This window comes from Lissotriton helveticus, chromosome 6 (genome assembly GCF_964261635.1).
Source record: "Lissotriton helveticus chromosome 6, aLisHel1.1, whole genome shotgun sequence".
Classification (NCBI taxonomy): Eukaryota; Metazoa; Chordata; class Amphibia; order Caudata; family Salamandridae; genus Lissotriton; species Lissotriton helveticus.
This window is the reverse complement of record NC_136067.1, coordinates 1,952,853,119-1,952,876,789: the sequence shown is the minus strand read 5'-3', so window position 1 is coordinate 1,952,876,789 and position 23,671 is coordinate 1,952,853,119. Positions and strand designations below refer to the sequence as shown.

General features: G+C 48.8%; 1 protein-coding gene across 2 annotated transcripts in view; it reads right to left on the bottom strand.

The window, feature by feature from the left end:
- CLU (clusterin) overlaps positions 1 to 23,671 on the bottom strand; it is a 210,684-nt gene that overhangs the window by 118,686 nt on the left and 68,327 nt on the right. The gene's annotated exons all lie outside the window — the stretch shown is intronic.

Here is a 23,671-nt window from a genome sequence, read left to right as displayed (position 1 = left end):
AGATTGGAAAGAGCGCTGGCTGCATAGGTGTGTTTGACTGTGTATCGATTTCTGAGACTGCCTTGATAGCTGGAGCTTCCAAACGCATCCAAAGCTCCTTTGCATGACGGTGCGGTTTGTTGTGGTTTGCTTGCTTCTTCAAATCTTTTTTTGCTCTTCTGGATAGGAGATTTCAGGTTCTGTGGTCTCTTCCAATGGCTCCGTAGGCACATTTGTGCTGAATGAGACTTTGTCCATTGTAGTCAGTTCTTTTAGAATTTGATTACAATTAAGCATGGGCGGATTTTGCGGATCCACGATTCGCGGATTTAGCGGATCCACGGATCGTGGATCCGCAAAATCCGCCTATTTAGCGGATTCAGCGGATTTGCGGATTGGGGGCGGGGCTTCCTCGAGTGTGTGGGCGGGGCCAAACGGACGGGGCTTCCACGCGAGCGCACATGCCTCTTGTGTGTCTAAAAGGTCAGAGCAGCATCGATGGTATATTTGGGAAGAAGGCACATCTGCCCAGCCTCCCAACGCTCACGATTTTTTTGGGGCTGATGCATGAGTCACTGCATTTGCGCTTCAACTAGTTCCAGCGACCAAGTGTGTGTTACTATGCAATCGCGCCGAAGTGCGCAGGGGTCCCTTTAGTGAAATGTCCATCATAGTGGGTAAATGGCGGGAAGACGGTGCACACCTCGAGTGTGTGAGCGGGGCCAAACGGACGGGGCGTCCATGCGAGCATGCCTCTTGTGTGTATAAAAGGGCAGAGACCGATCAGAGCAGCAGATTAATTTTTGGGCTGATAAATGAGTCACTGAATTAAAGCTTCAACTAGGGCACCGTTGAAATAATTTACCATGGCGCCGGCAAGCTGCCAGCGCCTTCCTGCAATAGTTACTTAATTAGCTTCAACAGGAAGCTCCAACTGTTAAAATAAAGCAGGCGCTCGAGCCCCTGCTGTATCTTATCTATTAGAGCTTCCTGTCGAAGCTAATTAAGTAACCATTTGAGGATGGCGCTGGCAGCTTGCCGGCGCCATCGTAAATTATGCAGGCTTGAACTTTTGACCGCAAAATCCGCTCCGATCGCGGATTGCGGATTCTCGGTAAATCCGCGAGAGTTCGCGGATCGCGGATTTACCGAAAATCCGCAAAATCCGCGATCGGAGCGGATTTTGCGCTCATGCTTAATTACAATTTCCCACTGCGACCAGTTTTGATGAGGTAGGGTGTGTCCATTCCCACTATGTTGGCACTTTTGGAGTTTGTAGTGGTAGTAGTAGGGTATTATTCTTCCGGGGAAGCCCTACCCCCCATATATGGGCCCGCTGATCTACATTCAACAATTGCCTTTATTTCAGTTCTGTTACCAATGATGAAAAAATTTATGACAGGGGCTAAGTTTCTCCACTATGAGGATACATGAGCACTTCACCGTTTGGTGGCTGTTTATTGAATCCAATTTACCCTTCAATTTATCCATTTTGACTGCTATCTCAGTTATAGCTGAAGCTATCACCTGCATTGTGTACATTTGGATTTCCAATTTTTGCATCTGCCATGTGAGAGCATGGATTTCAGCCATCAGTGTTGTGTTTTTTGAGGATAGGAGGAAATGTTATTGGGTGCACCTGAGTTGAGGTGTATACTTGGTATTACAGGATAGGTGTGAGCAGTCCGGATCACACTCTTTCTTGTTATCTTCCAACCCCATAGGGAGGAGACTCTGATGGAAATTATAAGACTGTAATGATGGAGGGGTTTGTGTCGGAAACAGGTCACCATAAAAACTTGACCCTGGGAAAGTTCATCAATTTTTCGGAGTCTGAGGTGAGATGAGGAAGAAAAAAAAAAAAACAATTTTTCCTTCTACATTATTAATGATAACTTGCTAGGAGACTAGTACTGATGATATTTCGATAACATTGCGTTGTTGTGTCCTATCTCTTTCTCTAGGGAACACGAGAAGAGACTCCACTGCCAAATTCCCCATATATTGGGTAATTTGTTCCTGACCCTGTTCGACTTCTTGGTGTTATGGTAATTGGTCTCCGTATTTGAAGTCAGTCGAAGCAATGAAGAATTATCACTTTGCTGCCCTTTCGTGAGAGCTCTAAGCTGAGGGGGCACTGGAGTAAAGTACCTGCAAATTGTCGCGCCTTAGGGGGCGGGAATTGCAGCAGGGGATGACTCAAAAGGGGCTTTTGTGTAATTGGCTAGTTGTTGTGTATGATGAGTATTGCTGGTAGATTTTTTTAATGCCTGATCTCCTTTTTGTCTTTTTCGGCCTCTGTCTCAGACTTACTTGTTTGTAGGTTTTAAGGAGGTTGTCTTGCAGCTTAAAAGGTAGTTTGTAAACCAGCTTCCAAGTGGATGAAAAGGAAACATCCGGAACTGCGAGAAGCGTATCCATTTTTTTTTTTGTTTGAATATATTTTTATTGTTATTTACCATATAACATAGAGTTCCATCTCTGTACATTGCACTGCGAGGAAGCATTGGTCTGCGCCACAGTGATTTCGCATCAAGACTTAAACATTACAGTCATATTTTGCGTTTCAACCAATCATGGATTACATTGTAAAGACTATCTGGGCAACCTACAATATGTAAGGTTTAGTATTTCCTCGCAGTACATCATTGCCGGGAGTGTATCCCATCTCCCTAGAGTCCCGGAGCTCGCTCTGTCTCAGGGCGCCCTTTAGGGGCCTCCTACGAGGTTTTGCGCTCTATCCGAGCTCTGCGGTGTAGCTGAACGCGCGTGTTTTTGGATGCCTTCCAAACGGGTCAGCCCCTTGTCGTGATGCAGTGCCCGTGTGGCGTCGTGGTGTGGTCGGCTTGCCGCCCCATTTCAGCAGTGTGTGGCGATGAGCTTTCCCCTCTGTCTTGACCTAGATGTGCAACTCTTGTGTCTCGGAACTGTAGCTCTATCAACTAGGGGGAAACCAGTTGTCCAAACTCAACTGTTGAACATGGGGGAAAATTCGGTTAATGGGGAAGTAATGAACCAAACAATAAGCGAAAGAAAAGAAAAAGAAGCTCTGCTCTTCATAATTTGGTCTGTCAGAAACGATGGCCAGGTGTCGCGTCTGTGTGTCTCCGGGGGCAGTTGCTCGTGTGGTCCTTCATTTGTGGCGCGGCGTGTGAGGGGGGGGTGTGGATGCCTCTCTGGTTAGTCTCGCCTCTGTGCCTACTAATTACACAGTCGTTGTACCTATGAACACATCGGCGTGTGGGGGGAGGGAGGGGAGGGGAAGGGGGGGGGGCGGGGGGCCCAGCGGGCAGACCGGTCTCTCGTCCACTTGCGGCCATTGGTGTCTTTCACTCGGCGTTCCCTACGGGACGCCGCCTGGTGGTTCCCCTTCTCATCCCATGTGTGAGCCTACCTGCTGCGGCCCTGCCGTGTGTGCGCAGTCTGCCTGGCCCGCCATCTACACGTCTACCCTTTCCCGGTACGCCCGGTTAAAAGACCGAAGGATATCGTCCCATGTCTGCGCTATCGGTATGGCCCGCAAGCCCGCCGTCTCCTCTCTATGGAGTATCGTTCCCTCAGCTATTGCCCAGTAGTTGAGTGAGGTGTGCCAGTGCTGCACCTGCGGAGGGTGTTTATCTTTCCAGTGTCTTGTTATGAGCCTTTTCGCAGTCACCAAGCCCAAGTCCCAGAACCTGGCCTGGGGTTTGTTGTGTTTCGTTCTCTTATACAGCCCCAGCACACATGTTTCCCACGTGGACTGCAGCTCCACTCCTGCCCCCTCTGTTAAGAGCGCTGTTATCCCCTGCCAATATGTTTGCAGCCGGGGGCAGGCCCAGAGCATATGTAACAAGTCAGCATTCAGTAATGAGCAGCGCGGGCAGCCAGACGTGTCTAGTGCAAAGTATCTGTTGATTTTTTCCGGGGAAAGGTACGCTCTGTGCACTATGTACAGTTGTATTAATTTGAATCGTGAGTTACGCGGGATGTTGCGCGGTCCTTCTAGGATCCGTTCCCATTCTTTGTCCGACCACTCACTACCCCTATCAGCTGCCCACTTGTCCCTCAGCGGCTGGAGTGTGCAGGTGGTAAGCGACTGTAGAGCCTGTGCTATCCAGTGAATCACGTGGGAGCCATTGCCCATCACGTGGAGGTACTGCATCAGCAGGTGCGTCTGTGGTTCTTCCGCCATGTCACCCCAGCGTTTCGTGTATTCGCGGACCAAAGACGCATATAGCAGGAACTGCCCTGCCGGTAGGTCGGCATCCGCAGTGAGCCTCTCAAACGGGAGCAGGGCACCATCCTTGTAGAGGTCCGCCATTGTTTCCATTCCCGCCCGTTCCCAGCTCTCCAGTGCCGCTGCAGTGAGAGTGCCGCCTCCGATAGGCATGCCCAGTAATGGGAGCGCGGGGGCATAGGGCTTGAATTCCCGCGTGAGTCTCAGTGCACGGCGGAAACATTTGTACGCTACCATCAGGTGCAGCTGTTTCTGGCAGGCATGCGCGGCTAGAGGGTGGAACAGTGTGAGTGTCTGAGCTTGTGTTAGGGCCACAGTGTCCGAAGTCGTGTCCGCCAGGCCTTTGCCTGCGAGCCAGCCCGCGACCCACTGCAGTTGTGCTGCCAGATAGTAATGTTCTTGATTTGGAACTGCTAGCCCTCCCATTGTCACGGGGGCATATAGCTTCCTCAATGCTACCCTGGGTCTGCCGGCGTTCCAAATGTGCGTCCGGACCATGCTTTCAAGCTCTCTGAAGATCCGGTTGGGGACGTATACTGGTACGTTGGAGTAAAAGTAGAGCAGTCTGGGTAGTACGATCATCTTCGTCAGGGTGATTCGAGCGGGGACATTGAGCGGGAGCGTTTTCCAGAACCCCATTTGGGCCCGTAAGGAGGAGATGGCTCTAACCAGGTTTCCTTCCAGTACGTCCGTTGGAGACCGATAGATGTGGATCCCCAGGTACTTGAAGGTGTCAGCATGCCAGGCTAGGTTGAGGCCCCCCAGGTTCACCTCACCTTCTCGCATATCCGGATGGAATGGGTACACTCCTGACTTCCCCCAGTTTACTTTTAACCCTGAGTGCGCCGTAAAGGCGTCAAGAGTGTCCATAAGGCCCTGCGGTATCCTGGTGAGATCCCTAATGTATAGTAGCAGGTCATCTGCGTATAGCGAAACCGCATGTGTACCATCGGCTAGGGGGATGCCCCATTCCTCGCCCTGTCCCCTCAGTAGCTCCGCCAATGGCTCCATCGCCAAGGAAAAGAGCAGCGGCGACAGGGGGCAGCCCTGCCTCGTGCCCCTCCTCACTGCAATGGCTGCAGACAACAGACCTCCGGTCCGGACCCTGACGGTGGGCGTTTGGTAGAGTAAGCTGACCATGTCTATGAACGCCTCTCCTAGGTCATTCTTCTGCATCACTGCCTGGAGATATGGCCATTCCACCGAGTCGAAGGCTTTTTCTAGGTCCAACACTATACACCCAGAACGTGGCCATGGCGTTTTCGCATACTCCTGCACCCTGAACAACCGGCGGATATTTTGTGAAGTGCAGCGTGTCGGTACGAATCCATTTTGATCTGCATGGACCAGTGCGGGCGTGTGCGGTGCCAGCCTCTGGGCCAGTGTGGATGCCAATATCTTATAATCAGTGTTTAAAAGGGCAAGCGGCCGGTATGAGCCCAACTGTGCCCCATCTCTACCTGGCTTTAGTAGGGAGACCAAGGTCGCCTCATTGAGGGTGGACGGCAATGAGGAGTCTTCCAACGCTGCCTCGTACATTTTAATGAGTTCTGGGATTAACAGGTCAGGATATGCCTTATAGAACTCTGCCGGAAGTCCGTCAGGACCCGGGGACTTGCCGTTGGACAGCGCCTTAATAACTACTCGGAGCTCCTCCATTGTAAACGGGGCTGCTAACTCGTTTTGTTGGGCGTCTCTCAACACTGGGAGTGGTATCGGTGCTAGATAGTCTGCAGTGTTCGGGGCCGGAATCGGCAAGCAGGAACGGTACAACTTTTCATAGTGATCGACGAAGGATTGGTGTATCTCCTGCTGAGTGCGTAGCATGACTCCCCCCCCACCTTGTATCTCGATTACCGGTTTCGTCCTGTCCTCCCTGCCTATGAGCCAGGTAAGCAACTTGCCGGGTTTGTCTCCCCTGTCATGGGTGCGCGCCGAGTGGGCCGCAAAGTTCAGGCAGCGTAGCCTTTCCAGCAAGCTCTCGTGTTCCGCCTGGATGTCCCGCGCCTCTCCCTCTTCGTCACCCGGGGCCCTCTGTTCGTGCCGCAACAACTCCCCCTCCACCTTTGTTAGGTCTTTCTCTACTTGTCGCCTTAGGTTGACTTGCGTTCCCAGGCAGTGCCCTCTCATCACGACTTTGAAAGCGTCCCATTCTATCTGAGGGGTGGACGCTGTGCCCGTGTTTTCCTCAAAGTAGTGCACTATTTGCGCAAATAGCGAGTCGCGGAACAGCGCATCAAGCAGTAGGTTTGGTTGCAACCTCCACGTGGGGACCGGGGGGTGAACGTTTGCCCATGCGAGGACTAACATGTGTGGATTATGGTCGGAGTGTGTTCTGCCCATGTAGTGGGTGTCTGTTGCTAGTGGTAATAAGTCTTCGGTTAGCATATACCTGTCAAGTCGTACATGTAAGTCATGTGCCCCTGAATAGTATGAGTATGTACGAGTGTTTGGGTTACAGTGTCTCCATATGTCCTTAAGTTCCCAGTGTGTCGCCCAGGTCGTGAAAGCTTTCATGGCGCCCACCACTGGCGCGTTTGGCAATGGCGGGAAGGATCGGTCCAACGTTGTGTCCAGTACGCAATTATAGTCCCCACCCAGTACCCAGGGGAGTCCATGCCATGCTGATAGGATTGTCGAGAATCGTGTGAGGAAACCCTGCTGGTCTGCATTGGGGGCGTATACCGATGCTAGTACTATTGGGCGTCCGTCCAATCGTCCCCTAACTACCACCAGTCTCCCCTCTCCGTCAATGTGTGAATCATCTACCTCGAAAGGGACCCCAGGCCTGACCCATATCAATGCGCCTCGCGCGTATGCAGAGAACCCTGTCGCGTATAATTGCCCCCGCCAGCGCCGGCGCAGTGTATGTGTCTCTGGTGCAGCTATGTGTGTCTCTTGTAAAAGCGCGATTTGGACCTTATGTCTCTTCAGGTATGAGTAAATCTGGTACCTGCGCGAGGGCGTGTGCATCCCCCGTACATTCCATGTGCAAAATTTAATCGTGGCTGCCATTGCCATTGAAAACATACCCGTCCCCCCTCCCCTCAGCGTCGCCAGTCACAACGCCTAGTCCCAGGACACCCATTACAGCGACTCTAACGCCTGTGGCTACAACATGCAGAGTAGGAACTGGTGTGTTGTCCGCTCTATAGCGAGAGAAGCAGAGCTTGCAAAAACATAAACAAGAGATAATACCAAAAGGTCGGCTGCTAAACATACAGACGTCCAAACACTCTAACGAGATGATCAACTGTTCAGTTCTGGGGGGTCGCTGTCTAGCGCAGTGGATAAGGGTATCGCAATTATGAAGCAGAGCGAGGATGTGCATTTCGCCCCGCTCAGGGGGAAAATTGTCTGTCTCAGCTGGTCCTGAAGTGGGCCAGGTGAAAGGGTGCATGAAGGGTCTGGTGTTTATCAGCAAAGTTCACCTGTAAAGCAGGCCCGCCAGGACGGCGGGGCGTATCAAGTTCCCTGCACAATAAGTGTGGGTAGGTCCAGTTACCTGTAGATGCTGTCTCTCACCTGGTCGTTGGTCCTCGCCCAATCTTGGCTTGCTTACAGAACCCTTTGTTGGCAAGGGGCCGGGTCATCGGAGAGAACAAACGTAAGCTGCCGTGTTGCCCGCCCCCGTGGCGCCCGGTAGACCCAGGCTTCAGGGCCTCTCCGGCATATCTCCCATCGCCGCCATTCGGGGCGGGCGGCAAGAGGAAGGGCGGGAACAGAGGTGGGGCCATGGTCGCCTGATCTCTATCCAAACAAGTCCGCAGTCTGCGGTGTAACAACTGGCAATCCTTCTTGGGTCTGCGAATCCGGCAACCCGTAAATTGCCTCATCATCGCTTACCAGTGTCTCGGGACTGTTCGCCGGCAGTGAGTGCCGGGTCGGGGAGTTGTTGATCTCGATTGCCATGCGAAGTGCTTCCTGCTGTTCCCGATGCATCTCCTCCTCGGGAGGGCCTGCGCTTTGTTGCGTTCCCTCTGCAGGCGCTAGTGACGATCTGTTCCTGCGTCTCCGTCTGGAGCTTCTATTTCTCCGGGGTCGATTCAGCTCCACGGGGCGTGTGACCATTTTGTCCGTACCATTATCCAGCCATGCTTCCACTTCTTCAGGGCTGTCGAAGAAGTGCGTCTTTTCATGTGCCACCACTCGGAGCTTCGCCGGGAAGAGGAGGGAGTACGTGAGTCCAAGTTGCCGAAGTCTGCGCTTCACTGCCAGGAAGTTGTGTCTCTGGCGCTGCACTTGAACTGTGTAGTCCGGGAAGAGCATGATGTTGGCATTATCGACCTGGATTTGGTCTAATTTACGGGTTTCCCTCAACACTGAGTCTCGGTCGCGGTAGTTCAGGATACGGATAAGTAGCGGGCGTGGGTTGGAGCCCGTTGAGAGTGGGCGCGACGGGACTCGATGGGCCCGCTCCACCACGAAGTGAGGCGACAGTGACCCTTCAGGCATTATTGTGCGCAACCAGTCCTCCACCTGTGTCTCGGGGCTCCTCCCTTCCCATCTTTCAGGCATTCCCACTATCCGAATGTTGTTCCGTCTTGCCCGTCCTTCCGCATCCTCAGCCCTGTCTTCTAGGAACTCAACCCTGTTAAGAAGATCATTCACCTGCTTGTCCGTTTGCGTGACTCGGGGCTCCAGGTCTGCGACCGTGTGTTCCAGGGCCGTGGTACGGTCGGCGAGTTTTTTGTGGTCCGCCCTCAGGTGAGTCAGGTCGATGGCAACTCCGTCTATTTTCGCCTCCAGTGACGTACGCGTGGATTGGATCAAGTTGTCTAACCGTTCCATGGCTGCCAGCATCGTGTCTAGCCGGGTCACTATGGGGTCTGTCTCGCCATGTTTCAGTGCTTTGTCCATCTTGCCTTTTGGGTTGGCTCCCCCGGTTCCCGTGCGTTTCCCTGCCCCTCCAGACATGAACAGCGCCTTGTGCAGTGGCGGCTCCTCGAGCAATGCAGCTGTCCGTGTTTCTCCCAGATGTCCCTCCGTATCGGATAAGTGCAGGGCGAGGGGCCCTTGCAAGCCAAAACTGGGATGCGGGGCGTCCCCACAGGATTGACTTGTGTTCTCCCGACTCTTGGGCGCAGAGCTGCGTGGACCAGGTTGTGGTGGTGCTCGCGGGCCAGCTGTGGTGTGAGTGTTGATTTGGCCCCTGTCGTGTCTGGAAGGAGGCCAGGCGCTACTGCGTTCTGCATGCACGCTCAGTTCCCGGCGGTCCGGTGGATCCCGCCGCGCCCCTTGGTGGTGCCGTGGGCTGCGCTACATGTGCAAACTCTCCCGTCCGATGCCGACCTCCCACCAGCGATCGTGGTAGCTCAGCTTTCCTATTGCATACAATCCTTCAGGCGCCTCACTCCCTGTTGTTCCGTGGCCTGGCACGGGGCTCCTGCGTGTCCGCCGGTCAGCCCTGTCGCGGCTCAGCGTGGCTCGCTCCAGACGCACCTTTGGCCACGTCTCAGCGGTCGAGGGATGATGTCCTGGTCGCGGCTGCACCACTGGAGGGGGAGAAGAACGCCCCAGGGGCTGTCACTATGGTGGCTGCGGTCTCCCCTGCCAGTGCCACTTGCAGTGTGTCGCAGGCGTCTTACTCCCGACCCAATGCCAGGGTCACAGGTGCCTTGCGCGCCGGTAGGGTCTGGCGCACCCAAGCCTGGCCTCGCGCCGGTGCGTCCACTCAGTGTTGTAGGCAGTACCACCGTGCTATGTGTGGTCCTGTGAGCTCCCAGTGCTGGTGTGTCTGCGTGCTCCACTAGTCCCCCAGGGGCACCATGCCTGTATCCTTCCTGCCCGCGTGGCGTTGCAGTCGCCTTACCGTGGTCGGGGGCCTGTGGTCCGCCGGCTGCTGTCCGTGATCACTCGCCTCCTGTGCCCTCGCGATCAGGCGTGCCTCACGGGTGCTCGCTGGGGCCTCCCACCATCCTGGGGTCCCTGCCGGGGGCTCCGGTTCCGCCTCCTGCGGGCGGATCAATGGACCTCAGGTCCCTGGGCTTCCTTCAGCTGACTGTGCCCACTACCATCGGTCATCCGCTGCTTGGGATCCGGTTGGCACCTTGCCGGTATTATTGGGGGCCGTCCGCCTCCCTACGCGGTATCTACCGCGCCACCGCTACTTCCCTAGCTGGAGCGGCGCTGCCCTTGGCGGCTCGCCTCCCGGTCGGGGAGCACGTCTTCCGCCCGGGGGCGTCAGCAGGGTGTGTCGGGCCGTCGTGCCCGAGGGTGCCCCAGCGTTGGTGAGTCGGGCGCTGGTCCGGTCGCTTTCCTGCTGGTCACGGCCGGGCCCGGCTTTGCGGCCCGCACTTCCGGTCCAGATCCTCGATGTGCCGTGATTCCCACAGCCGGCGCCCTCTCTCGATTCCCGGCTCACTCACTTGCGAGAGACTCGGAGCGGCTCCAAAGCGGCTGGTGATCCGATTTTCGGACCGAGGGTTGTACGGGTGTGTGCGAGTTTTCCGCCCAGCTTCCCAGCCAGCAGGGATGCTTGTCTACAGGATAATTTACCCCTTTCGCGGAGGTTTGCACTGGAGCTCCGCTAAGGCGCGTCCAGTCTCGTTGCGCGCTTAGCCACGCCCCCCGCGAGAAGCGTATCCATGTTGCCCGAACAACAAACATGTGTGGTTAATGCGCTCTAGTGTTCGAATGGGCAGAGAAAGAGGAGCGTTGGGAAGCAGACACTGACAGGTAAGGGGACAGGGGTTGGGGCTGGGGGGGTTTGTGGAATTTTTCAGGGGTAGTGGGGGTTTGGGATAGTTTTATGGGGTGGTGAGGACTCCGGGTAGTTTTAAGGGGTGGTAGGGGTTAAGGTAGTTTTCAAGGGTGATGAAGGATCTGAGTAGTTTTCAGGGGTGGTGGGGGTTCGGGTAGTGTTCAAGGGTGGTGGCAGTTCGGGATTGTTTTCAGGTGTGGTGGGGTTTGGGATCGTTTTTAGGTGTGGTGGGGGTTCGGGGTAATTTTCAGGGGTGGGGGTTTAGGGTAGTTTTCGGGGGTGGAGGGGGTTTGGGTATTTTTCAGTGTTGGTGGCGGTAGTTTGCAGGGGTGAGGGGGGTTCCTTGTATTTTTTAGGGGGGTGTATTTTTTAGGGGTTGTTTTTACGGCGCAGCGAGGGGGATGTGGTAGTGTTTAGGGATTAGGGGAGGGTGGGTCATTTTTAGGGCTCATGGGGAAGTTGGGTACATTTTTAGGGCATAGGGGAGGGCAGGTAGTGTTTAGGACTGGGTTTTAAGCATTAGGGCAGGGGGAGGACACAGCATGGGGGTTGGGAGGGGGTAGAGGCATTTGTACTTCAGGGCAGGAGGGGGCCGGAGAGAGTTTGTAACTTGGGGCAGTGTGGAGGAGGGTGGTAACCTTAGCCACGCATACCCCTCTACCATGCATGCCTTTACCATGAAAATCCATGGTAAAGGCATGTGTGGGAAAGCAATGAGTGGTTAAGACGCAGTCGTTAGACAGACTATGTTGTTTAGGTATGCAGGGTAGAGGAACTCGTTGTTTCGTCATACAACCGGATGAAAAGGACTTACTTTTTTTTAATGCCGTCGGACGCTTCTCCCCAGCTCTTTTAGTATTCCAGGTCCTTCTGGGCTCTTACTAAGTCCTTATATTGGTGGATTGAGTCCTGAAGGGGGCCTTAGGGAGGTCCTATTGTTCCAAAGTTTGCTAAATTTTGTGGTGGAGACGTCCCATGACCCGACTTGCTCTAGCTCCTGCAAAGGGGTACACACCATGCGCAAGAATGGACAGCCAACAGCAGAGGCAGGAAGCTCACCCAGACCACAAGCCGCATCCAGACCTAGCTGGGCCACCTCCGTGATCTAGGGCTCAAATCAGGACAAGATCTGCGTTGCGGGGTCTAACTCTAGTTCAACCTCGCTGAGATCCCTCTTCAGCCCTTCTCTCCTCTAAAACAAGTGACAGTGCAGGTGCCAGTTCTGGCTCGAGTGGGGCTCGTGAACTTCGTGGCTTAATGGGTTGGTGGCCCCGGTGAGTACAAAGTGGTGTCCTTTTCCCAACGGATACAGAGCTCACCTATACTCTTATGGTGTCACAGGGAAACTGCCTGTGTAACCAATTCTGTGTCCCTTCATATGGACCCAAAGTTCCTTTTCTTCCTTGTTTTCCCCAGGTTCTAGACAGATTACAGATGATAGCAATGGTTGGCAATGGCCGGGCTGGGCTACGACTGTGCTCTCTCCTGCCTCCTGTGACTCTCAATACAGGGCTCGGAGAGCAATACTGTCAGAGGCCGGGGTCCGGGGAGTGCAGGGCACCATGATCTCAGGGCTTCTGGGATAGGGCTCTTACGGTCAGAGAAGCAGGAGGCGAGTTGATGCCAGCCACTTTCGCCCCAGAATGGGTACTGTCGCTGGCTTAGCCTTACCAGTGCTCTTTCCCTTCCCTCAGCCCTCCTCTGCTCCCAGCCGTATGCAGTCCCCCGTCTGCAGTAACCCAACAAGGCCCGCGGGGCCAATTAGACCGATGAGGCTGGTAGAGGCCGATGGGGGCCGATGAGACAGCGGGGATCCTTGAGATTGCGGCACGCTGGGTTCATGGTTTCCCAGAGCGGAGAGTTCTCCCCGCAGCTCCTCGCGGCTCAGAGACCGCATGCGACATCACGGTTTAGACTTGATTAGCCAAGCAGAGAGCAGCAGAAGTGCATTTCTGATCTGTGTTTCTAAAATGAACAATAAACAGCAGGAGATATTCATGGTAAAATGTTTATTTTTTGCATTATATAGTTCATTGCAGGAATCTGTCTGTTTCTTTACCTTCTGTGTTACAGCATTTTTTCAATGTCACATTAAACTGATTCTAATATATTTTTTACAACACATTACTAACTGTTTTTTGGTTGTTTAATTTCACACTACATATTTATCCATACTTCTTCTTTCATATGAAAGAGAAGGACACCCAAGATTTAAGGGTGATGGTGTGACCATGTATTATAAGGAATAAAATGTCCCCTCCTCTATGGTATAGCATATTGCAAGTTACCTGGGAGTTCCTTGACTTTATAAAGAAACTCGGGCTAAAGCCTTGTCAGTCTCTATGATCAGGAACTCCTAAGAGAGTTGCAATAGCCTTATAAAGCACAGCTGGGGGTACTTTATACCATATAGAACTCATTGCCAATTCAGTGACAGACTTACAGTCTTGGTGGCCTCACTGAATTTCTCTGTGTTCACACTATGCCGCTAAAAAGCAAGGTGGTCTAATACTTCATTATCATGGTGAATCAATGTAACACACTAACTCAAGGGACTCCCAGGGGAGGGAAACAGAGGCACGGGGCACTCAGAGCAAGCTGGCCTCCAACCTAACATGAATACACAAAAGAAGCTACTCCCGAGTTTTTTTTACCAAAACTTAACTAAATCCCAAATGAAAATGCTGGCATCTCACAAAAAGTGAAGGACTGGCCTCACACACCACCAGGTGTTATGCTTCTTCATCGGCAGTCCTCGCTCTCTAAAAACATGGGGGCATATTATCAAGCATGGCGTTATAATTATCGCCGGTTTAGCGGCAGAAAACTGCTGCTAATGCGGCGATAATGGGCTTGATAATATGCCGTAGAGAATTCCCATAGAAGCCCATGTTCACACCAGAACATGGGCTTCTATGGGAATTCACAAGGACATAATATCAAGCCCATTATCGCCGCTTTAGCGGCAGTTTTCTGCCGCTAAAGCGGCGATAATTATAACGCCGTTCCTTGATAATATGTCCTATGGCTTGATATAGAGTGGGCCTTCAACTGGAGACAGGGAGGCACTTCTAAGAATAAGTAGGGGCCTGTGAAGGTGAGTGAAGTTTTTAAAACCAGTTTGATAGCTGGATTTTTTTTTGTCAACAAAATTAGCCACTTTGGTGAGGGGATAATAATACGCCCCTCTTCTCACCATTCTTGTTCTTTTAATACTATATAAATTGCCTATCTGAATAAATGTAATTCGGCAATCAAACTGGTTTTTAAAACTCATCCTCTGCCCCTGACACATCACATATTAGCTACACATTGTTTGCTGGGTTGAAGGTGAATTAAACTGATTTATAGAGGAAGGCTCATCAACCCACCAATCTGTACAATTCAGCCAGGTTTTCAGGCTAGCCACAATAACTATTTATCTGGATAAAAATATGTGTAATAAACGGAAATTTTTTACCATGCTGGTTGGGCATTCTGCAAACTTCACTAAACAATAATATTTCCTCACAATAAGATTCACAGAGAGTATTCAGTGGATCAAGCTGAAAGGTAAAAGTATTTATGGAAGTGCCGCAGTGCCTTTTGCCTGATTCCTCGCTACTTGCATAACTTAATGTGAATATGTGTCATATTTTCCATATGCAGAAATTATGGAGTTAAACTTCCTTGCATTAAGTATCTTTGTATTTAAGTAAATGAGATCAGATCAGACAATCGGCCTGCGAACCAGCTGTTGTTTAAAAGGCTTGAAAGTGGTATTATGTACTACTGTCAAGGTCACAGGAATTATGCAACTTGGCGACTGTGGCCTTTTACACATAATTAAGGATCTGTCGCATTTAAGACAAAATCCATCATCTGCAGCATAAACTGCAGACTTTAGATAAAAAAAACACAATTCTAGCTCAATCGGTGCAAATTAAAACGTGGCGACTCGTGTTGCTGAGCATGTGGCAGGCCCTTTGCAAAGCTTGACTGGTCCCCTTTCTATTGCTTATTTCTGTATTTGACTGTTAAATTGGTACTAATTTGGTACTAATTAGGTTAAACCTTTGCCTAGACAGTGTTAACCTATGAAAAATGACAACATAAGGAAGTAAAACGAGCAGAAACTTGCCACATTACACTGCATAATTTACCTTTTCTTGCTGCAAAATTCAATCAACCCAGCCCCTTAATTTGGCCTTCCCCATCACATAATTATAGAGGCCCTGGCTACTTTAAATGTTACAACTGCTCAATTAGGGCGGTCTCAATATCATCGTATCCATATATTTTCATATCTCTATCTACATTCATTGTTTTGTTCATTTTATTGTTGTTGATCCATATTGTTTGCTTATTCTCTGACAATCAAGTTGCAACTAGTGCATGTTCACATTTATTGAATGGATGCATGTGCATTCCTACTAAGAAGGAACATTTCGTTCCATCCTTTTCAAAGCCACTATTTTAACTCATTTTTGCCATTTTTTAGGAGGCTGATTGTATGTAAAGCAGATTGACCATAGCCTGCTCTAACAGGAATAGTCTATCCCAAACTATTAGGCCATGCACCCTCTAAAAGGAACACCAGCAACCGAGAGACATGTTTCGGTTTTAATGCGCCTTAACCATTAAATGCCGCTTGGCTGTGTTATTTTACAAGTTTAATGTAACTGGTGTATATAGCATTTGGCATCACAAATGCTATTGGAGAACTTTACACAGCATATTTAGCGTGTGTATTTATAAGCAAAAGCTGAGTATTAGGATAGGGAATACTGCACTCTGCAACAGAAACAGAGCATGTAATGGCATAAGGAGTGTTATTGGTTTATAGTTAGATTAGGTAGATGTTGAATAGTGAATCTGAATGAGAGACAGACTACACATAGTGGTACCATTAAAAAACATACTAGACAGAAAGTGAATATCAACATCAGGGAACTTGTTGGAGATCTAGAAGAGCACAGATACGCGGATAAGGATTAGTTGAGAATTCTTTCCAGTTCTTACAGGTGAGACATTAAGCCAAATCTATTCCAATGGTAAGGATTTAGGGGCCTATTATGATTGCGGTTTTTCCCCATCCTCCGGGCCGGCGGAAGCCACCGCCGGCCCAGAGGATGCGGAAAAACCGCAGCGGACCCTCCGCCACATTAGGATGGCTGGTGGGTCCTGGTGTCCGTCCGCAGCTTTTCCGCCGCGATTGGCTTACAACCGCGGCGGAAAAGCTCTAATATGGTGGCGGTGTCTCTCAGACACCGTCCGCCATATTAGGAAGGGCTTTAAGAAATGCTTTTCCGCGGCGGGATTTCCGCGGTGTAACTTCACTGCGGGGGCCCGTTGCGGGCCCCTAGGTAAAGGGTAGGTGGGGGGTGCACATGGGGGGGTACCTATGGTACCCCCCTGAATTTCTATGCAGAAATCGGCAGGCACTGCACAGTGCCTGCCACTTTCTGCATACAAATGAAATGTATGCATTTTTACCATTGCGGCGGATGCAGCTTGAAGCCGCACCCGACGCAATGATAAAAATAGAGGATGTGACCGCCAGGGTGGCGGTCACATCCTAATTGCACACGAGGGAACTCCGTAGGCAATGCGGAGGTTTCCTCCTGCTCCCGTCCGCCATCATAATCGGCCCCTAAGTAGCTGGAATGAGCAACATCATTAAGATACCTTTTATTTCAAAATGTATATTAATTGTGTGTTGACTAAGAACTCATTTTATAAAAAAAATGCAGTAATTTACTATATTTTCAATTATTCCCATTGAATTAAATATAGGATTAGAGCACCGAGGGCTGGATCCAGAAATTACTCCTGCAGCCTCTCTGGATTGCCTCGGGAAAGGGCAAAGTTTCTCAACATCCATGGTGCTACCCTGCTGTTTAGACATATGAATGGGGTCAGTGTCTACCAGAAAATAGTTCATGTAGGAGAAAGGAGCCAAAGACATAGACACATTTCATAAGGACTGTGGCACAGAATTGGTATTAGGATTGCAATATGTTTTTATTTCAACTAAATACATTAAAAGTGAGTAAAATATCATTGAGATTAGGGTTGGATTAGGGCATGTGTTAGAATGTGGTGGGCTATTAATAATAAACAATTCTGAGATAAGGTATGGGTTAGTTTTAATGAAATGTATTGTCATTAATTTAAAAATAATATGTAAAAAAAGGTAGCATTAAGGTATGGTATAGAGCTGTGTTGGGGGTCAAGGTGAAGGAAGGATGAAGTATAGAGGACACGGTAATCCACATTTCAATGAATGATTTGGTGGGAGTAGTAAAGATAAGACAAAAGTAAAGGCAAAGAGGTACCGAATACTAAAGATCAAAGTACAGACATACAATCCTTTTACATTTTCTTAAGGTATGCCCTTGCGTTACTTTAGCACCTCTGCTACTACGAACCAATGAAAATACCTAGTGCTGGGCAAGCTATGTTATCAGCTGATATGTTTCTATTGTCTTCTGATAGGCAGCATACACAGTAGTGGCTCCAGATTCTTCTTTCAAATTCCTTCTTATTTCTTACATAGAGGTCATCTGGAATGTAGATAATATGATGTTCCTTACATTTGTCGTCAGCCTCAAACTCTAAAGCTCCTCAGACAGACAAGTCGAAGTGCAATATCCAAAATCTGTTTTCTCTCTTTTTACATTTTCCTTGCCCCATGTCTCCAGTCAGTTTCCGTATTGCAACTGTGTGGGTTGCGCATATGTGGTGTGTGTTGCGCATGTGTGGTTGACTGTGGATTCTATGATGTGTGGAAGTATACATAGCTACTATTGGATTACAATACAAGGTCAATGCTTTCTACCTTAGTGAGCTCTTTGGAAAAAATAACAGAAACTCTAGTGTGGCACTGACACCCATATACACAATTAATATTTTTGGACCCGTTGGAGAATGACCCATAAAATATTGCAGGATTAGCATGTTTTATATTAAAAACACCAACTCTTATTTCTGCAATGTGTCAATCACAGGCTGATATTTTGTTGATTAACAACCTGAAAGAATGTTTCCACCAGTCATTACTGCAAACATCCCCTACCAGTGAAAGGCTAAAGAAGATATTCACAGAAATCAACAAAGCTGTGCGGTATTCACATGACATCTCACTGGAATTTCTAGAAAAGTATGAAATTCTACAGAGTGGAAAAACTGTCTGGTAACCAAGCTAATGGCCATTTTTCACTTCAGTGGATCACTACCTGATAGACAGGCCACCTCATTTCATGACATCATTGACACTGTTTCCAGTCCCGGCCTTCTGTGTGACAGTCTATGGCATTTACTTGTTTGCATTGAACTGATCAAAGTAACACACCTGATAGCAATGATTTGCAGGTTATAAATACATAGGCCTTGATTCAGAGTCTGGTGGTCCATCGACCGCAGACTCACCGGGGCGTGTCGATGGCGGTCGCCCTATTACAACAAGGGCAGTAGGATCACCATTGCCCCGCCACAGCCGCCAGGGAACCATCATTCCCTGGCAATGTTGATGTGGTTAGGAAGCAGTAATATACTTGCGGGACTGCCATGGTCCAGCCAAGCATATTACAAGTTTCCTCTCCGCCACTGTTTTCATAGCGGTTCCATGTGCCTTGTGGATGCACACAGGGGGGCACAACTTGTGACCCCTATGTGCATGCCCACCAGTTCCTGCATGGCATGGACTTTACAGCTCGTGCCTTGCAAGGAATGTTTTTAGGAATATGTGATGCCATCCCACTGTATTTCTCCCCGCAGGGAATCACAACGCGGTTGTTACAACGACGCGTTGTGATTCCGCATACCATTACTCCGCAAGTTGGAACAACGACTTGCGAAGGGGGGCGCTGGATGTTGGAATAGTATCATTTACTATTCCAACTCCAGTCAGTGCGGACAATAGGGAAGGTGTTGGATTTTAAATCCAACACCTTCCCCCCCTCTGCAAGTCATTGTTCCGACTTGCGGAGTAATGGTATGCGGAATCACAACGCGGTCGTTGTAACGACCGCGTTGTGATTCCCTGCGTGGAGAAATATTCGCGGTAAATGTTGTTTATCTTGTTTTTAGTGTTCCCATTATCAGGGCACCGCAGTGGGAACGTCAAAAGCAAAGCCTGCCATCCAGGAGGAAACTTCAAATCTGGCTTGCGGTCGGACCACAGCTTTAGCAGTGCGGCGGCACGGCGGACCAGGCGCTGCACCATCAAAGTCGTAATCAGGCCCAAAGTTGGAGGTATTGTCTGTGATTATATGGACACCCTGATACCGGGTGCTTTGAAATTAGGTCTAAATGGATGACAGGAGTAACAACCCAGAGGAGTTTCACATAATCTGCATTCATTTCTACCTTTTCTTCTAATCACTGGATTTGAGCAACATAAGCTGTGGCTGTCCGGTATAAGATGTGGCTGTCATCAGCCAATGGTACTGTGCTTTGGCAATGTGCTATGGTGTATCTGAATGAAATCCAAAGCCAAATGTGCAATGCCAGGCCACCATACAAGCCCAAATGTTGCTCATGTGTGAGAATCTGCTAGCTAGAGCACACCAAAAATAGGAATAATCCAAATTTAAGATTTGTAGAAAGTGTCTAGGTTGGCAACTAACTCCCAGGTCTGGCATGAACTGATACTTGGACATAATCTTTTCAAAATAAGCTAAATCTTAAGAGAATATTGTGTGTTTTTCAGTAGTGCATTTTGAACTGAGTAAAGTAGTTATCTTTAGTACAAGTGGCCTCTAAACATCTCAAATTGGAATATTTAAGGAATATTATATTACAATTAGTACAAATTGGAAAGAACCGAGTCCTGATGTCACTTTTATTAATAGGGAGTTGGACATTTTGAAAAAGGCGCGTAAAAGTCTGTAAAAGTTTACTACTATGAAACGCCTTCAAATTCTCATAAATCAGTATTCAAAAATGCTTTTTGCTTATGTTGCCCATCAATACTGTAACCTTTCTTTTTAAAAAAAATATCTTCGATGCACAATTTTCATGTAACGAACATCAGTTTTAGCTTCATTTTTCATTTAGAAAAACACATTGCTAAAAGTATTGATTCTGAAAGATAACGACGAGTCTGCAGTCAAGAAATCACCATTTTCACTTCAGCAAAATGATGATGATTATTAAGGCCCTGACTACGAATACAGTCACCACTCTCGCGGTGGCGAAGCAGTGGTGGTCCACCGTCTGCCAGATTACGACTTTCACCGCCATACTGGCAGTGGACCACCGGCTGGGCCAAGGAATCGCCATTCCCTTGCACGGCGGAGGGGCAATGTCATATGCTGAGCCTGCCGCAAAAAGGACGAGGGAACATAGCGAGTGCTAAAGGGCCCCTATCCCAGCTGCCATGGGGATGCATTCATTTCACAAAGAGGTTCAGGACTTTGTAAGGACTATCAAGTTGAGAGCATTCTTTTATAATCAGGAACCCACCCAGGAACCATCTGATACTGGCTTAAAACCTAAGTCGTCTTTCACGCCACTGGACAATCAACTTCCTGTTGAAGTCCTGGCCTTTGAGAAAGCCGTTATGCTCGAATTAGGGAAAATGAACACCAACCAAAGAGTATTCCAAAATATGAGTAGACAGGAAAACGAGGCAATAAGGGAACTTTCACAAAACAAACAAATCATTATAAAACCTGCGGACAAGGGCGGTGCAGTAGTTATTCAGACAACCACTGCATACGACCAAGAATGTAGAAGACTCCTTTCGGATAGGAGAAACTACCAGATTCTTGAAGAGGACCCCACAGAGTCCATACGCATCCAAATAGGTGTAATGACTGAGGAAGCCCTTGCCCATAACTGGCTCTCGAAAAAGGAGGCCGATTTCCTGACACAAAAAAACCCGCGAAAACCTTACTTTTACACAATACCGAAGGTTCATAAAAACCTACAAAGTCCACCTGGTCGCCCCATTGTGTCCGGCATTTCGTCCATACTTGAACCTTTATCCAAATTCGCTGATGCCTTCCTAGGCCTCTGGTTCAGGCAACGGACACATATCTTAGGGACACAAAAGCAGTTCTTCAGGTGTTACAAAATCAACCGTTCAACCCAGACTCTCAAATACTGCTGAGCCTCGATGTGGAGAGCCTTTACACCAGTCTCCCACACGATGAAACCCTCCTAATCATTGAGGAGGTATTACATACCAAACAATGGAACTATCATACTCCACGAGGAGTAGTGATGGCATGTATCTCCATGGCACTCACCAGAAACCTTTTCGAGTATGAGGGCATTCTATACCTACAACGGCACGGAACGAGTATGGGAAGCACATTCACGCCGAGCCTAGCAGGTCTATATGTACACCACTTGGAAACTACCAAAATCCTCCATCCCAGCTATCCATTCAGGACCAAGATCCTCACCTGGAGGCGTTATATTGATGACGTCTTGGTCATCTGGGAAGGGAATTACCAATCTGTCATAGATTTCATGCATTGGATCAACAATCAGAATGCTTTTCTGAAGTTTACCCACCAAATGTCCAATGGATCAATGGTGTTCCTGGATTTGAACATCTACCATGAGGCAGGATACCTGAAAACTGAGACACATTTTAAACCCACAGCTAGGAATTGCCTCCTTAGGTATGACAGTTTCCATCCACGTCACCTAAGAGAAAACTTACCATACGGTCAGTTCCTACGCTTACGCCGCAATTGCAGCGATGTGGGAAAATATAAATCCCAAGCACAAGATCTGAGTAAAAAACTGAAACAGAGAAGGTATCCCGAAAGAGTCATAAAGCAAGCGATGAAAAGGGCGCGCAATAACAATCGAGAAGCCCTTTTAGAAGACAACACCCAAAAGCAAAAGACAGAAAACAGAACAGTCTGTGTAACAACATACAGTTCTGTTTCCAACCAGGTCTCAAAACTGGTAAATAAACATTGGCGGATTTTGACAAGTGGTTCTCTAGATCTAGAAAAGCCTTTATTCGCTCACAGGAGAGGAAGAAACTTGAAAGACATCCTGGTACATACCAGACCTCGCACTAATGTGATTCAACAAACCAGATTACGAGGTCTTCATGGACACCATCCATGTGGCAATTGTAATAGCTGCCACCTGACTGAGAAGAGTCTTACTCTCACCTTCAAAAACGGCACCAAATGGGAACAACGAGCATTCACAAACTGCAACAGCAGGAATGTTGTATACCTGATTACATGCCCATGTGGAAAAGAATATGTGGGTATGACAACACGTGCTGTAAAAACGAGAATAAACGAGCACAAAAGCAAAGTAAGGTGCAAGAAACAAACTACAAAAATGGCAGCACATTTTCTGGAGGCTCAGCACTGTGTGAATGAAATACATTGGACTGTGATTGAGCAACTGCCGTCAGATATAGGCCTTTTTGAAAAAGAACAAAGGTGGGTGTTCCGTTTGGGCACAGATATCACTGGATTAAATGACTCCATTCCATGGAGCCAATTGCGATGATAGCCCACAATTGACTGTCATACCATCCTTGAACATTACCAGTCTATAGTGATTTTCCGTACTTCAAATATTCTTCCTAAGTTTTTCTGAATAGACATCATCCCCGTGTATTATAGAGGTCTCACAGCTCTCTGTATAATCCTGTCTTTAAAGAAATAGCCCCAGAAACAATGACAGGATCGAGGTACCCCCCCATACACGCATGCGCGAGCTCCTGCAAGCTGTACAAAAACGCTCAAACGATTTGCAGACACTACCGCTTCGCGCATGCGCTTGCGGTTAGTGTCATTTCTCCGCACATGTCTTCTGAACAATAGACACACCCACCTAACGCACGCAGAACCAGATCATAACCTAAGGACTATGTCCTTTTTTGGGCCGATTCTGTTTTCAATTAGGGGGCAATTAGAAGATCCCGAGGCACTATAAAAGGTGTTTGTTTTTCAGTGAACCGACACTTCGTCGGAGCTGCGTTGAGGGGATGAGAGCCTACCTGGCTTTGCTGTAACCGTGAGTTTGATGGTGTAGGATGTGACTATTTATATCTGTACCGCGAACGAGTATCTTAGACCCTAAAACTCAGTTCCTTTAACACCCCACACGTTGCTACATTGAGCAGAACAGAGAACCCCCAATACCACGCTTTTGGCTCATGAGGCTACTTAGCCCTTAACTATAAGTAAGCAATATATATATATGTTGACAATTGTGTGATTCTCAATCCGTTTCTTTCACCTTACGGAATCCAATGGCGACCTTCAAAACAATGAATGTGTGTCCTAGTCTATATGTTTGTCCGTGTTTTCTTTTTCTTTTTTCTTTTTCAGGGTTCCTGGACCTTATTTTTGGTTCGTCGTTACCCTTCTGTGTAATAACACAGTTTTTCCTGAACATGTGTTCCAATTTAGACATTATGTTTTATATGACTTTTTGTTTATCCACAGGTTCTGTATAACGCCAATTGGGCGCAACAGACTTTTTCTTAAAAACAGATAGGTACATTTCACTATATTTATTTTTGTAGAGCACACTTTGACATCTACATATACATGTGAGTAAGGTGAGGATAATCAGTGCACATCCTCGTCCTGAAGAAGGAGTCTTTAACTCCGAAACATGTCGACGCACTTTTGAGGTTGACATACCATAATCAGTAAGTAAACAACCTCACCTGCACTTTTTTTAATGATACCAGCCGAGGACTTAATAAAGAGTTTTTGTTTTTTTCCTACGAGCCAGGTATTTTTTAACCAACACTTTCACCTCACCACTCACACACTATTACTCCACACACACCA